Here is a 13,228-nt window from a genome sequence, read left to right on the forward strand (position 1 = left end):
ACTACTCCTAAACTGAGAAAAATCCTGATTTTAAGACTTTCGGCATTCACAGAAGGCGTTTAGGAGTCCTAAAGTTAGGACTCCTAACTTCTGTGAATACCAAAATGAGTAAGTGCCTTCTGTGAATACAAAAATGGTAGTAAGTTTAGGATTTTGCCTTAAGTTAGTTCTGTGAATCGGGCCCATAAAACGTATAGTGTAGCCAAATTCCTTTAACATGATATGCAAAAGATCATTCTGAAACATTTGATTCATTCTCCACAACGGCCCCACCAATTCCGGGGATGCCTGGCTCCACCTTGGGGACTCCCAGCAAGGGACCATCCCACAGGGAAAGCCAGGACGGGTTCCCCAGAGTTATACAGCGCCGGGACGCCCCGTTGCTGGGGCAGCTGTGCGCTTTACAAGTATACTACATTGCGTGCCCATCGATGAGATCATCTGTTAGAAACATACAATAATAAAACTTTACCTGAGGAGCCCATTGCTTATCCTTAGGGCACGCCACCCACTGGCAAAGATTTCTTATATACTGCTGACTGAACATTTGTCATTTTTGAACTGTTCTTTGTGTCCCAGCCATTCTCTTTCCTCTTTTCGTCCTTCTTTTTCCCAGTGTTTAATTCTCTGCCCTAGCGTTGAATCTTAAGAGCCTTCTCAGGGGGTTTACACAAGCGAGATGGGAGGAGTGAGTTTTAATATTCTAAAGTAATATTCTAAGGTAAAGAAAGTGTCAAATGACACTTCCCTTAATTAATATTAACTATAAATATTATTAATAATATGAATACTAATATTAATATTAATATTAATATTAATTAATATGAGTACATTACGTCATCAATGTTGCAATTTTTACATTAGTTGAACCTGCCAACGTTGACAAGTGTCTTGTAAATTCTTGTTTTACTTTTAGTAATGCGTGATGCATTGGTATATTTTCATTGTGTTCTATATAGTTTTGCAAAGTGAAACTTGATTTATTGCTAGCTAAACGTTCATCATTCTTTCATTGAACATGCCTTGGCTCACCTCCACGTTTACTGAAACTGTACAAACTCCACAATACTGATGATGCAATGGACATTAATTAAATATAACTGAAAAACTGTCAGGCCTGAATAATGCGTATTTACTTAAGTCAAGTGAACCCTAGATGAATAGTACTTAATCAGGCATTAGATTGTTTACTTCAGTTGAAACCTGGTTAATATATTTTCATTATTGATCAGTATGTATCATCAATATAAAACGAGAGGATTTATATACCATTTAAAAAGATTGGGGGGCGCAATGATGCAAGGGTGACTGTGTTGCTTGCAAGATTGCTTTTGTGCAGGAAGGATCACCAGATTTATGAAGCCGCTCAGGGTCACGCAAAGTGGTCTTGCGTGGCTTCACAGATCGCAGTTTGGGCTTTTTTCGCGCTTGCACCACGTTGCGTGTTGTAAGAGCGACACAACTACCCTTCTAAATATGCCCCATAAGCATATTTTTGTGATTAATTTGTGTTTCATGCAGGTATCTGCAAAGTTGCTGTGCGTCTCACTGCATTCAAATATATACTGGCTCTGTGATGTTATGTATGCAATTGACTAGGAAATTACGCTTACCCCAAAAGCTGGAACACGCCTCGCTCCCTGAAAGAAAAATATAAAAAATGTATGTTTTAAAACGGGCTCGTATATTAGGCTGTACAGTACATATTGCCTCCAAAAGTTTGAAATTGGAAAGATTTACATAAAAAAGAAGGAGAGGGTCTTACCAATTTGAAACCATTATGCTAATGTATAGTTTAAGAATAGAATCAATGAAAAAAAATATATATATATTATTCACAGATCTGATATAAAAGAATGGGTCAATTAATTCAGAGTCCACAAAGCAAGAGCGTTCACAGAGAACTCTTCTGTAGCCATGAAGTTCTCTCCCAAAAAGGGCATTCCATTTCTCATCTCAGACATAGGGGAAACCCTGTGAGCACAGGTAGATTAAATGATTTGCCCAGAATCACTGGATGATGAGGCGAGGCAAGAATTGGAATCTCGGCAACTCTGGCCATTAGGTCTTATCTACTATTTAATTTAAATACTTATATTTTTTATTTTTATATTTATAGAAATTGTTACACATGTATTTTTTAAATCTAGGTTCATTATTTCTTTTTTAATAAAAATAAACATTAATTATAATAAATGATTTGTCACTGAAACGTGTGTGTGTGTGCATATATATATGTACAGTACATTTAGAATTAATTTAATTCACTTAAAAGATAGATAGATAGATAGATAGATAGATAGATAGATAGATAGATAGATAGATAGATAGATAGATAGCTAGCTAGATAGATAGATAGATAGATAGATAGATAGATAGATAGATAGATAGATAGATAGATAGATAGATAGATAGATAGATTAAATTCCATTAACATTCATTTATATGGTGTGTTATGATGATTTCCTACCTCCATTGTTTTCCATGTGAGTGTTGGCCATGTGTAGTGCTTCACTTACTCTAATGCTGGTCTGGAGTATATTTAAGCTTGTCTGATACCATTAGAGTTACAAGGGGAATTTGAAGTGGATTTTGTGAATTTCAGTTGCCTTATTCTTATGTAGATGTTTTAGCATGTCACTTTCTAACCCCCTCCTTACATTTTCCTAACGCCCTCCCCTAATCCAGTACCCTCTGCCCCTCCCATTTACTGCTAAAACATAGACCAACGGCTGCGGGGATCTCTGCCATTAGTGTGGAGATCTTCACCGTGAACAAAATAGGTGAGACAGAGGTGAAGATCTCTGGCCATTGATTTGTTAATAGTATTTTGTAGTATGTGTAGCAGTGCTAATGAATACTGATTTTCATACTCCAAAATGCTGTTTGTAAATCATGCCCTAAGTGCCATTTTTCTACAGCAGAAATATAGAAAAAACACCTGAATATGTAGCACTTGTACAGTGAGAAAATAGTTTACTCATGGAAAAAAGAAAAAGTTCCAGGTGCAAATTAGCATATTTGGTGTAATATAATCTAACATAATTACTCGTAATTACCTCAAAATTACTTGTAATTATGCCTAATTGTGTGAGAAGCATAATCCAGCATTTAGAGCTAGTTTCTTAGGGCGAAATGCACCTTTGTGTCCAAAATTGTTCAGAGGATATATTTTGCACTAATAAAATAGCACTAAATGCTACACGAAATGAACAGTAGTGGCCAGCAGCCTCTCTTAGTTCATTGTTCCTGTGCTCCTGTGATGTGATTTTTTTCCTCAAATGAATCTTAATTACTCAAGCTGATGTAATCGCGTAATTTCGCATCACAAAAGTAATGCGTAGTTACTGAATTTACTCTCATTACACCAGTGTAATAAAAATCTCTTTGAGCTCTAGTGCAAATGCACATTTACATGCATTTTTGTATGCAGAATGTACTGCCTTTTGGAAAATATGTCTGGATACATTTTACATATTGGAGTGGAAGTGTAGCAGATTTCCTGTGGAAGTTCTTGCATCATCTGGGAACCTCTAAAATGTTAGACCCTCATGAAACATATGAGTAACATCAAGGGATCTGATTTCTGACTTGTTATCTTTAGGCTTTTTGAACTGAGCTCTGGGGGCCTCATTTATGAGGAATTGGCATTGGGCAGTGCTGCAAGTCTTGCTGCGCTGCCCTACGCCAATGTTAAAGGGCAGGGAGGCACCGTATTTATGAAATACAGTGCATGCCTGTTCTTTTCCCCTGTGCTAGTGCACAATTTGCTGAGGGGATATGGGAAGTCTGCACAGCCGATGAACTTCCCTCTTCCATCTTCCTTCGCCCGGCCCCACTTAGGCACCCCTCCCCCTCCATGTCTCTACCAGAGGAGCCGCAGGAGAGCACCAATGAAGTGTAAGCATACACCTGGCTAGCAGTGGTGCCTTAAAGCGGGCCCGTAGTAGGCACCCTTGCATGCTGGTGCAAGGGTGCCTCTGTTGCAGGCAGGATTGTTTGGTGCAGGAAGGGGCACCTTCCTCCACAAAGTCAATCTCAAGAGGTGTTTTCATCTTTCTAGGTGCGTGCTCCAGAATGCAGCACACATGGAAAGAGGAAAAAACAAAGAGAAATAAAAATATTGCTTCTCGTTATGCCTGCTCTGGGGAAGCGTAAGGTTTTGGCGCTGCCCCAGGTTTAAGTGATTTAGTAAATCTTGTCAGCGTCCAAATCCTTGGGTGCTGCGTGGAAAAACCCACTGCAATGCCCATGGAATGTCTCCTGTGCTGCTTTGTCTTTCTCCATATATATTCGGCCATGCAAAGCGGGTTTGCGTGGTCTCATAAATATGATTGAGAGGCATGCACTGAGGAAGCATCGAAAAAGGTGACACTCAGCACCACAAGCCTCTCATAAATAAGCCCCTAAGTGCATAGATGCCAAAATAACGCAGACAGTGTTTGAACAACAAAAAAGGTGAGTTTTTTAATATCAACTTAAATTTACCTACCAATGGTTGACCGGCAGCTGCAGGAAGCCTCTACAATTTAGATAAGGAAAATATCATTAGTATTATCATCACAGGCCCAATGCCTCATGCAATGCAAAATAATTCATTATAACTGAATATCAGAATAAACATTTTAGTGGTATAAGTGCAATATTTATTTACGTTTCAAAAATATCCAAATGTGTTTTGGGAAGTGACGTTATTACTGCCATTGTAGTAGCACAGGGACTTCTTGCAAAAATAAAAATAACATTGCAGGAGGTTTGCAAGTCACGGATTAATGCGCAATTATTCTTCAGTTCACTAAACACAACTATTGTAGGATCTATGTTCATACTACATTTGCTAGAAAAATTGAGTTGCTTTTCCAGTGCTGATGTCTACTATTATTGCCCAGTGAGGGATATTAGAAACAAAAGGCTGCTGTACAAACTAGCAGCACCTGAAACCTGAAGTGAGACAGGTCTACAAAGTCACCTGAGATTCATCATAATAATACTTGTAAAGCACAAACATATTACCCTTTAAGGTTTTGAGGTGCTGGGGGCCGTGGGTGAAGATATTCTACACCTTTTAAGCCTATTTTTCGACAATAGTAAACTTTTGTTTGTCACTGAAACTTATAAGGAATATGCTGCTCTGGGCTAGAAGTTTAGCAGCATTTGGTAACAGTTCTCAAGTAAACCCCAGAGCACGATAATATAATATAAAGTAAAATAATAACACAACAAAAACATAACAGTACACAAACAGAAACGGAACCAATTATAAGCCACAGTACAGCATAAAAACACCACACTTTAAAACCAGAAAAAGAAACACAGGACAACCTAATAGAATGCATTGGCAAAAGCGTATTTCTTTGTATACAGTAGGTGTATTATTGTGGTCCATTGTTGTATTGTGTTTTGTGTTGGTATGCCGGGTGATATCAGAGTCTTGTTTAGTTTTGTTGAACAATATGGTGTATTTGCTGTATATTTGTTGTGTCGTTTTTACATTGCTTTGTTGTTTATTGTGATGTGTTACTGTAGTATTGTGTTGTGGAGTTGGCGTCTCTCAATTGCAATCCATCTGCTTGAATATGCACAAATATTCTTAATCAGAGAGCTTGAGATGGTGGGCGTGCTGTCAGACAGAGCGGGGGGTGGGGGTGGGGGGGGTGATGGGGGCGCGTTCCGGCCCGAGGAGAGCTCAGGCATTGTGAGGCACAGGCATTGTGAGCTCTTCGGATAAACAGGATTTAAATTGTACTCATCACCCGCTGTGGACCTTGTAGCGTGGGCCATTGCCCAGGAGTTTCACATGAGCACCCGGACTGGTCACCCGAGGGCTTGCAAGATCCAAAGCAGAAAAGAGTAAGCTTTTGCTGGTACCCTGGGTGCCTGTGCCCACTGTTAGGGCTCTCCTATCCACCAAGACAGATCATTTAGGGCCCAAAGTTGTCTCAGGGATTTTAGTGGAAGGCCTAGTGGTTTGGCAGGGTAAGGTGGCTCAAGCCTTCTCAGGCTGCAGGCTGAAGGTTGCCTTTATTGCTGTGTTGGCTTGTGCACGACCAGGGTGGTGTACTCTGTGGCACCCTGGAAAACAATGCTTGAGTATCGGCAGTAATGGATCTTACGGCAGGGCAAAGCCACCAAGTTCCACTGTTATGAGGACTGTATCCGCAAGTGGACGAGGGACTCCACCTTCCTGTACTGCCCAGCTGAGAACCATGTAGGTTCACCTGAAAAATGGTAGCTACTGGTGGGCTCATGCCCCTGGTTGTTGGGATTCGGCTCTGGATTTGTGCCCATCGTTCCTTATGCTAGTCTCTAAGGATGAATAGTCATCCTGATGACCATTTCATTTGGCCAATCGAGTTCGGTGTCCATAGAATGGTAGACCAGAATCTAGTGAATGTGGTGCCAGTGCAGCTTGTGTGTAAGGTGCAAGTCTGTAGTGAACTTAAGCTACGATAGATAGGAAATGATATAGAGAAACCCCAAATTCCAATGCATACATTAAGGCCCCACAAGATCCGGCTGGACTATATAGTGGTGGGATCTAGTAATCCCCCAAGCAAAGAAAGTGAGATTGAGTTGTGAACCGGCAAAGTAAGGATAATGAGTTGGGGCTAATCTGTTAGCATCCAAAAGACAAGGATCTTAGATCACCATTATCAGAGTAAATAAGGAAATATGCATCATGACATTTTCTTGCAGCAAAGGATGGAAAGACAAGTCGAAAAATACCTCCATCAGATTGAGGTTCCGTGAAAATCGTTACGACGTTTTGGGCATCGCCGAATATGGACGAGTGTGGTATCTATGAACCGTAAATGACGAGTTTAGTAAGTGTACGCAGTATCGCCATGCTACTCAGAAGAGTTCGTCTCATTTACAGGTTTTTCCAATGAACCCTCGGGTTCCATTTTAGATACGGCATCCATTTTGTTTCTTGCCCTCACGTAGTCAGCGAACAGGCAACTGTCCGCATCGTGACCTTTTGTTCCCAAGCTTCACGGAAGAAGCATATGCCTTTTCATGCGTCTTTTATGAGTAGGGGGAGGACACTGCTAAAGCAGTTGCCTCCGCTCGAAGGTGATTCTGCCGTGCCGGTCTATTGTTTCAGCCTCGCACGTGCTGGGATCAAGCCCTTTTAAGCTACGATTACGCATCCAATATTATCCTCACACTCTCTCCTCCCTGTTGTCTGACTTCCCTGCAGCTGTTCTTGTCTCTTTCTCTTGCTTATTTACAACTCAAGTGGAATGTACCTAATGGTGGGAAGATGTGCTTTTACAGTTGGAACTGGTGATGTTAATGTAATTATGTTCCGGGGTTCTGAATACATGAAAGCGATCCTTTTGAATTTTACTGTGGGAACTGAGCTGTAACCTTTTGCTTACATATTGTGCAATGACAAGATCTTGTATAAAAGAGAGCGACCCACAAATGCAATTTGAAGCAGACTCTTGGAACCTACACTCTGTTGTACTTCTCATGACTTTTGCATCCCTGCAGTAATAAACGCTGATCTTTGACGCCGAAGGAAGTCTCCCGTGTCTCTGTCTTTAGTGCGCCAGAACAGGTATCCCACGAAGGTTTTAGGTGTTGTTCCCTGGCACCGCTGGGCCTTAAATAGTCCAGTCCTTCAGTTGGCGCCCAACGTGGGGCGACATCGGCGGTACCGGTCCAAAGCCTGACGATTGTGAGGAATTTCGTGTGAAAACTCCGAGGAAAAGGTGCACCCCGCTTCATCGATCCTGTTGTCGAAATAAGTGGTCCGAAGATTTTTCCCGCGAAGATTCCCGCCTCCTGACGGCTGCGACGGACCGATGCCCTGACTGTCAACCTGTTTTCGACGCCTGGCGTAGACCTTTCGTACAGCGAGACGATAGACGGGCCTTCCTGGTGACGCCATTGAAGCTCTCAGTTAAGTATTTGTGGGTCGCTCCCAGTCCTTAGTTGTTGTTGTGGAGAAGTGTGGCTCACTGTGGAGAAGTGTGGCTCACTGGTTAGAGCAGGCAGACCCTGAAGCAGAGGTCAGACCCGGGACCAGGGTTCGATTCCCGACGCGGCAGGGTGTTGAGCTCAAATGTCCACGGACTCGATAATTCTCGCTTCGGTGCCTGACCTAATCATGGGTTCACACTCTGCAACTCTGGGCATTAAGCTTGCTTAATCTCCACAACGGCCCCCCTGCGGCGGGATGCCTGGCTTTCACCTTGGGGATGCCCTGCAGGGGCTATCTCACAGGGAAAAACCAGGACGGGTTCCCAAGGCAAGCGCGGAGATACCCCTTCGGGGGTCGATTCTGGCGCTATATAAGAAATGTAATAATAATTGTTTCAGCTTGTTGAAACTTTGTTGTTTGCATGGTTCCATTGCATTTGTGGTTCTTAGTTGTTGGTTCTTAGTTGTTATTTGACAGTTGCAATTGCCAAAAACCGAGGGTTTTGTCTTTCACGAAGATTCAGTACTTCGGTAACCCTTGAAGTTTGATACTAGGTTAGTGTGCACGATGCCTAGCCATAGTGGTTTTCTTGGTTTCTTTAAATGTTGCAACAAGGATTCCCGGTTGGAGGACTCGTGTCCGATACCTCCAGTTGGAACTCCGATATATGAGCTCTATAGTCGACATGGTGTGGGCCCTATTATATATAGTAAATATTGGGTCCGTTACACGAAAAAAGATGGTGTCCTTAGTTGGCCACCGCACGGAAGTTTTGAACTTGCGATTTTAGATAATCTTGAAGCTAAATTGTTTAAAAAGAAAGCTAGGCCAGCTATGTTTGATTCCTTTCGGTTGTGGCGTAAAGAGGCCAAGCAGAAAGAAATCAAACAGTTTAAAAAGAATCGAAGAGAAGGTATCGTTCCGATAATGCAAGTTGTACAACAATGTCAGCGAGATAAAGAAGAAAAAGAAATAGAAGTTCCCACTAGACTGCATCACATGAGGATAGACAAATGTTATCCGGTTTTACCAACTAGTCAGGATAAGAAAGAAGAGGATTTAAAGGAGGATCCCTTGTTAGCGTATTTGATGAAATCGCCACCTCCTTATGCACAGGGTGCTACAGCCCCTGTAGTTCCTCCTGTAGTTCCGCCTGTTGTTCCTCCTGTTGTCCCTCCTGTTGTTCCGGCGGCTGCGGGTCAGCCCGTTGTTGGTCCTACTTTCCTCACACCACCTGTCTCTATTCCTACTGCTCCTTTGCCTGTACCTTCTCAGCCTCTTGTCCCTGCCACCCCGACTATCTTGCCTGCTTCTGCTGTGTCTGCCGTCACTTCAAACGTTGTGGCTCCTGTTCTCCTTTCTCCTTCTGTTCGTAATCGTATCCCTAACACTGTTGCTACCCTTTATTCACCGCTTTCTGGTCAGTTATTTCCATCCGATACTTCTGAAACTCCCCAAAGACGGATTCAGATCCCTAGTGGAAGGGAAAAAGAGACGTTAGTGACAATGGCACATAGGTGGATACGACATCCTGCCAACTACCCTCCACGCATGGTTTTCGAGACGTTTTCTCAGTTTAATGAGCCGACACAGAGATTCGTGTTCGAAGAAATGTGTAACTTTTTGAGGGAAGAATGGTATAATGACAATTTAGATAACGTACCGCCCGATATGATTGAACTTCAGAGTCAATTTTCGAGCGGTATGATTGTAGGTGGCGATGTACGACATGCCTTAGAGCGATTGTTATCCTTTAGATCCACAGTGCCTTCTCGCGTGTCATTTAATGATGACGACTTAGAAACTTGGAAAGCGGCTCCTGGTCAGTATCCCATGAGAGAAGTTCCGCCAGTATACATGCCAGGTGCTCCTGCTGCTAATCCTCCGATTCTTCCACATTTCCAAAGAGTTTGGATACACCTCCCATGGAAGCGATCAGAAGTCTTGCAGGTGAAACAATCTTTGCCTGATCCACGCAAGAATCCGGCGGGTTACTATAAAGAGTTGTCCCAATTGGTAGATGCTACTATTATGAACCTTGCCGACATCGACATGCTGTTCGGTAATGTTGTGCCACAACCGGTTTGGGCGAAAATTCGTCAGGAAAATCATGCGAATGAGTTAGGCGGTGATTGGGCTGCACTAATAGCAGCTGATGGCCGACAAGTTGGTGGGGCTAAGCCTGAGCAGTTAATTACGGATCTACCTCAGAGAATAATTACACTTATGAAAACTCTCATGCCAGCGATGAGGGTGAACTGGGATAAATTGTCAGCTTGTAAGCAAAAGAAAGACGAGAGTGTCTCGGACTTCTTTACTAGGTTCGAGGAAGCATTTGTCGATCATAGTGGTCAGGATATGAGCACTGAGGGAGGTCAGCGGTTATTCGTTGATAAGTTCGTGTTAAATTTGTTACCTGAACTATGCAACAAATTGAAGAATTCAGAAAGTGCATGGGCTGTTTCAACCACTGCACAGATATTAGCGACGGCTCAATATTATGAGAATAGGGAAAAAGAAGAAAGTGATCGTGTAGATAAGAAAACGAAGGAGCTCAAAACAAAGGTTTTGTTGCAGCAAGCGTATCCTCCACGTTCAAATCAAAATGATTCGCAACAGCAATATAGACCACAATCGCAATCCTCCAGAATACAGTCACGTCCTGACTCCTCTGACTTCAGATCTATGCTTGGGTATAACCAGTGTGCATATTGTAGAAGAGAGGGACATATAAAATATGATTGTCCGGCTTTACGTGATCGCCTTAATGGTGTATCGGCACGAGGGGGTCGTGGTGGTTCTCAACAAGCATCTCGAGGTAGAGGCCGCGGTACCTTTCAAAATCAGACTGAACGCCCTAATACGTCCTCGGACGCGATTAATTGTTTTGACCAGTGAAATGTAAGGTCCGATAAATCAGCGCAGTATTATGCGGACGACTATTACGTTGAACATGAGACTGTTGTAAACGATCGTTACTAGGACAGCCACCGACAGAGAGAGGGAGTAGTATCAGTTCCGGTTGATCAGAGTGGGCCTTACGTCGCAGTTGCTACATCTGGCGTAGTTGAGCCTTTTCTGTTAGACACTGGTGCGACGAAAAGTTCCATCATGCATTCGAAACTCCCTGGCGCACCTTTGTCCGGCTTAACAAATGTTTCCGTTGGATTCTCTGGCGCCCCTGTTAGCAATCCTGTCTCTAGCCCTTTACCCCTTACAATTGGCCCTCGTGAGCTGGAGGCTCCATTGATTTTATCTACTGGTTGTGGTGAGAATCTTCTGGGCTTGGATTTGTTAAAACGGTTATATGCGACATTGTATTGCTCTCCTGAAGGAGTGGAGCTTACATTAGGTCGGAGAGTAATCTCTCCTATGTACTTGTCGATCGATAAACTCCCGCCGGAATTGAGCTCCCTTCCTGCGTCTCTATGGGCCACAGGTCCCAATGACGTGGGTCTCTTGGACATCCCACCTTATATGATCAAGCTGAAACCAAATGTGCGATTGCCACGTATACCTCAGTATCGTATCTCCATTGAGGGAGAACGGGCGCTATTAACGATTGTACACGATCTGATCGAAAAGGACGTCGTTGAAGAAACTCGGGGAAATGTGTGTAATAGTCCTGTGTTACCCATTTTAAAACGAACTGATCCATCTAAACCTCCTGTGTACCGTTTCATAATCGATTTGAGAGAAGTAAATAAAATCGTGATTCCACAGTTCCCCGTGGTCCCTGATATCACGACTTTGTTGACCCTGATTCCAGCGTCTGCCTCCTGGTTCACGGTGATCGACCTAAAGAATGCTTTCTTTAGTATCCCGATTGCTGAGGAAAGCAGAGACCTATTCGGATTCTAATTAGGTGGTCGCAGTTTTAGACTGAAACGTGCACCACAGGGCTATTGTGAGAGTCCGTCGATCTACAGTCAAGCCCTTAAAAGTCAACTTGATTCATTTGTATTACCGGCAGGCGCAGCCTTGATTCAGTACGTTGACGACCTGTTGGTAGCTGCTGATACCGAAGATATTTGTAGAACTGCTACAGTATCGTTGTTGCGGCATTTATGTGACTTACATCACAAGGTGTCACCTTCCAAGCTGCAATATTGTTGCCAAGAAGTAACCTACTTAGGTCACTTATTGTCAAAAGAAGGGAGAAGGTTGACCCCAGAGAGAATTGCAGCGATTACCCAAATGACTGTGCCAAAAACTCAGAGAGATGTACGTGCCTTTCTAGGTATCACGTCATACTGCAGACAATGGATCCCAAATTTTTCACTATTGGCGAAACCATTGTTATCTCTCACCTGCAAGGATGTTCCGACTCCTTTGCCATGGACTGAAGAGTGTCAAAAAGGTTTTTCTGAATTACGTGATGTGTTGTGTTCGGCTCCTGTGTTAGGTACTCCTGATTACAGTAAGCCATTTACACTGTACGTTCACGAGAGGGATGGTTGTGCGTTGAGTGTTCTGGCGCAACAATTTGGTGACAAACAGCGCCCATGCGCATATTTTTCTTCGACCTTAGACCCAGTAGCTAGAGCTTTGCCGAGTTGTTTAAGAGCAACAGCGGCAGCTGCGGCGTCCATTCGACAGTCCGCAGGTCTGGTCATGGATAATATGCTTACGGTGATGGTTCCGCATGCAGTTGACACTCTTTTGAACCGAACGAAAACTCAACATTTGACGAGCGCAAGGTTGTCTGGGTATGAGCTGACGTTACTGGCTAGTCACATACGGATAAAACGGTGTAATGTGTTGAATCCAGCAACATTATTGCCGATCAACACGGAGTCAAGTGATGTAGCACCACATGACTGTTATCTGAGAACTGAAGAAGAAACGAAGGGTCGTATTGACCTAAAAGATACTCCATTGGTAGATCCCGATGGTACTTTGTATGTTGATGGTTCCTGTTTTAAGTTACCGAATGGTGATGTGACGACTGCGTATGCTGTAGTGACGTTGAGTACGATTGTGGAAACTGCGAGATTGAGTCAGAACTCGGCTCAGGCAGCTGAGTTGATTGCCTTGACGAGAGCGTGTGTGTTGTCTAGAGGAAAACGGGTGAATGTGTTTACAGACAGTCAGTATGCTTTTGGTGTGGCACATAGTTTTGGGCGATTGTGGAAAGAAAGAGGATTTTTTACGTCGCATGGTACGAAGATTCAGCATGGACAGCTTGTGAATGACCTTTTAGATGCACTTACATTGCCTAAGCAGGTGGCCATAATTAAATGTAGTGCGCACCGAAAAGTGACAGATGATGTTGGTCATGGTAATGCGTTTGCAGAC

General features: G+C 43.1%; 1 long non-coding RNA gene across 1 annotated transcript in view; it reads right to left on the reverse strand.

Annotated features, from left to right (window-relative positions):
• Positions 1–1,613: 1,613 nt before the first annotated feature.
• Positions 1,614–13,228, reverse strand: part of LOC144818568 (uncharacterized) — a 259,488-nt gene continuing 247,873 nt past the window's right edge. Inside the window, exons 2-3 of the long non-coding RNA XR_013607136.1 lie at positions 4,493–4,522; positions 1,614–1,640 (exon numbers count right to left, since the gene is read on the reverse strand). This is a non-coding gene — a long non-coding RNA (uncharacterized LOC144818568). The remainder of the gene's footprint in view (positions 1,641–4,492; positions 4,523–13,228) is intronic.

This window comes from Lissotriton helveticus, chromosome 2_1, assembly GCF_964261635.1.
Source record: "Lissotriton helveticus chromosome 2_1, aLisHel1.1, whole genome shotgun sequence".
Lineage (NCBI taxonomy): Eukaryota > Metazoa > Chordata > Amphibia > Caudata > Salamandridae > Lissotriton > Lissotriton helveticus.